This window comes from Panicum virgatum, chromosome 1N (genome assembly GCF_016808335.1).
Source record: "Panicum virgatum strain AP13 chromosome 1N, P.virgatum_v5, whole genome shotgun sequence".
Lineage (NCBI taxonomy): Eukaryota > Viridiplantae > Streptophyta > Magnoliopsida > Poales > Poaceae > Panicum > Panicum virgatum.
In genome coordinates this window covers 29,521,339-29,525,115 of record NC_053145.1, presented here as the reverse complement: position 1 = coordinate 29,525,115, position 3,777 = coordinate 29,521,339, and the positions used below count along the sequence as shown (strand labels likewise).

Below are 3,777 nucleotides of genomic sequence, written 5' to 3'. Positions count from 1 at the left end.
GGAATTACCACACGACAGCACAAACAAATAACAGATTTCGCGGAAGCAAAAGAAATCATTCAGATAGATTAACACAGATTTCACTGGAGCGAAATAAACATTTCACAAACAGAACCATGTGAGAGAATTTAAAACAACATCAAAATCTCCACATCCAAACATTTTATTATAAAGCATTTATTCAACATATATTGAAAAGTGAGTGCACACGTGCTGCTACTCCCATCCCAAGCATGCAACGTCAAGGCTCAAGCACCTGTGAGGGGAAAATTAAAGTGTGAGGTTTATGGAAAAAAAACTCAGCAAGCAAATTGCTTGAACCAAGCTATTTAAATCACAATTTGATTAAACATCAGATTAACAATTAGATAAAAAGAAGGATCATACTGAGACAATGAATAACTTCAGGTAGTTAAATATATGAAAACTTCATATCAATACATCAATGCACATGCAAAAGGTGCAAAGCAATGCATGACTTCACTTCAGACAACGAATAACTACGTGTAGAGAAATATATGAAAACTTCATATCAATACTCCAATGCACATGCAAATGGTGCAATCCAATGCGTGACTTCACTTCTACCCACAAATCCCAAGGAAGGAAGTGAGGGCTGCAACCACATTGCTACATCTCAATGTGCGTTGCTGTACCGGTACTTACCGCACCAATCCGGCTACGGTTTCTTCATATGCATATTCAATATGAGAGTGCAAATGTATGATTGTAATGCATGAACTTCATATACCTCTAAATTTTATAACTTCAAGAGTAATGCCACAAGTGGAAAAACATATAAATTCACAAATAAAGCAAAATTTAGATCTTATCTAGCTAGTGTGAGCTTCAAAAATTTAATGGAGGCAATTCAAATAACAAAGTTAAAGCGAGTAGACCATATCGCTATGTTTACTTGCCTTCACCGAAGATCAAGAATGTGAGCTAAGCACGGTCCGAAGGTGCACCACCTGTTCACGAATATATCTCAGCACCAAAACAAGCACACTTCAAAATAAAGACATCGAGTAAAGCAATCCTACACCCAAACACAACGTTCTCACATCAACATATGCTAATCTAGTGGAAACAGCAGAACTGTTGCTTCTCCTTTTTGGAGTCTTTAATTCTGATTGTCAAAAATTCTGATATTTTGCAAGAAGAAAGATAACTTCATAGCCTAAAACTTTTTAGTTATCCAAAAGTAGAGGGAAAATAATCATCATTGGGTAAATTTGAGGTGAATTTTAATCTGACAATCAGATAGATCCTGCAGAACAGTCATACTAAAACTGTCATAACTGAAACTCCAAAATTCATATGAATTTGAACTTTACCAATATGGAAAGCTTGCGAAATTATCTACAACTCTTTTAACTACCAGAAAGTCCAATGCTGCCATTATGATACCCTAAACTTCATGTTAACATAGGCTGCCCAGAATTACGAGACTGAAAAACAGTCAGATTCCAACCTTAGTTTCTCCCTCATCTTAAATCCAATTGAGGTGTTCTTTATGGCCACGGAAAGATCTCGAAGTTTTCTCCAACTCATATAAAGGTTTAATATTTTTCTGAGGTCATTAATATCACAAAAAACTGCTAGAAACAGAAACTGCGCAGATTGACAGCGTGCTGAGAACAGCGACGAGGGTAAACCCTTAACCCTAATCCAAACGACGACTAACACCACTAATCCCATGAGCTAAAAACTTCTGAAAACTGAGGGAAAACATGTTCAATAGCAAGGGAATGACTCACCTAGGGTTTGCCCTTGAAAAAAAACAAAGGGATCGGTGATGGTGATGACAACTACGGCGAATCCACTCTGTTCCCTCTTGTTCCTTGCATCCAACCTCGCTGCACTACACCACACAAGGCGGCACCACCATGAACAGCGAGGAGAAGCCATGGAGATTGGGAAAAATGGAAAGAGGAGAGGAAATCCAACCGGTTTTTGAAGAGGAACGGCGACGACGGATGGCGGCGTGCCCTAATCTTCATCCTCTTCTCTTCTCTTCTCTTCCTCTCCCTCTCCCCTCTCTTCTTTGGATCACGGCACAAGGGGTTGGCGGCGCAGGTAGGGGTCAGGATATTAGGGTTTGGAGATTACTGTAGCGCGCATCTACTGTATCACGGGCCCGTCTGCCTGGCAGCTAAAAAACTATAACTTGTTCATCCAATCTCCAAATGCGTCATGTAAATAGTCAAACGAAATGTACTCGACGAGCTCTACGCAACCACAATGTCTGTTTTTCCATTCGAGAAATGGATTAAAAAATAATTTTGGCAATCAACTTTTACGCTTTCCCATGTAGAAAGTGTATTTTGCCATTTCTTCATTTTGGGTGTTACAATTTCTCAAACCCAACATGCCAAGCAGGATCTGTGTTAGGCAAAAGCATCCAACTATAATCTTCTTGTGACATATTGCAAAATCCAGGCAAGCAAGTAACCTTTGCAAAAGTGTGCTAGCAGTAAGTATTAATTAAAACAATAAAATACGTGAATATACATGAATAAGTACGAAAGATCACATTTCATGATGGATATATACCTTAAATTCAGGGATTCAGATGAGATCGATTTTTCAAGCAGGGAGCACTAGAGATTCGTCGGCACGTCGATCAATTTCCTCGCCGGCCCTAGGCGCGCTAGCATTGCCTTGGGGGACCGTATCCTTCAAGCAGGGAGCACTGGAGATTCGTCAGCAAGTCTGGGATCGTAGAATATCAGGGCTCTCACCGCCGCACGTGTGTTGCATAGTCTCATCACACTTTTGTGTGGGCCATAGGGTTTTCTGTGGGCCAATTCTTTTTGGTCGTTGCTATAGCCTAGCTTTGTTGCAATGATTCCTTATTTTGTTTCTATATCTAATCCATGCTGCAACGACCCTTAAGTTCGTTGCCATATCTCTTAGCCTCGCAGCAACAACCATTAAATCGTTGCAACACAATTACCACATTGCAATGCCTCTGGTTTGCATCGCAATATCCAAGCTTCCATTGCCAACAACCTGGTATGCGTCGCAACATCTATGCTTCCATTTGCAACGACTAAATGTTGTGTTGCCATAACAAGAATCAATTGCAACAGAAGAGAATAGTAATAGCAACACTTCATTTTGGTTGTGACATCATCAAGAATAGCAACCAATCCAAGAAACGTTGTATTAGCCTCACCCTACATGCAACCCATATTTTTTCGTTGGGAATACCCCACCTTGTTGCAACGATCAAAAATATGCGTTGTGATATCTCCTACTTATCGCAACCAACAAAATTTTAATCGCGCACTAAGATTTAGGTTGCAACAAGTCACCCTAACGCAACCAAAATCGCCTGCCGTTGCGCTAAACCTACGTATCGCAACAAAATTATGGGTGTCGCAATAAAAACCGGTCGCATTAGCCAATTTTTCTGGTAGTGGATTTTCATTGATGAAACCCTGGGTTACAAGAATGGCGATGTTAACTATGTTCAATATCTCTTGCTTCAGAATAATCGTTAGATGATGTAACGTAGGCATGCAATCAAACTTTTGCGATTATGTATTCTCTATGAATTTGTTAAATCTTCTATCTCTAAGTGTGGGTTTGTGAGTTGGGACTATGTATTTCACACTATGCATGTGGCTGTGAACTTATGTTAGTATCGTTTGTTTATGTGTTTTCATGTAGTCATATCGGGTTTGTTGGATGATTGAGTATCGTACGGGTTTATTTTCGTAATATATCCACAATGAGTCCAAGTGTCATAATTAGAGTAAGGCTTGACAA

At 39.7% G+C, this 3,777-nt stretch overlaps 1 long non-coding RNA gene across 1 annotated transcript; it reads right to left on the bottom strand.

Annotated features, from left to right (window-relative positions):
• Positions 1 to 863: 863 nt before the first annotated feature.
• Positions 864 to 2,064, bottom strand: LOC120654037. The gene is made up of 3 exons (XR_005666950.1): positions 1,951 to 2,064; positions 1,761 to 1,864; positions 864 to 971 (listed from the first exon to the last, which is right to left on the bottom strand). It is a non-coding gene; the product is annotated as an uncharacterized LOC120654037 (long non-coding RNA).
• Between the last annotated feature and the right edge of the window lie 1,713 nt (positions 2,065 to 3,777).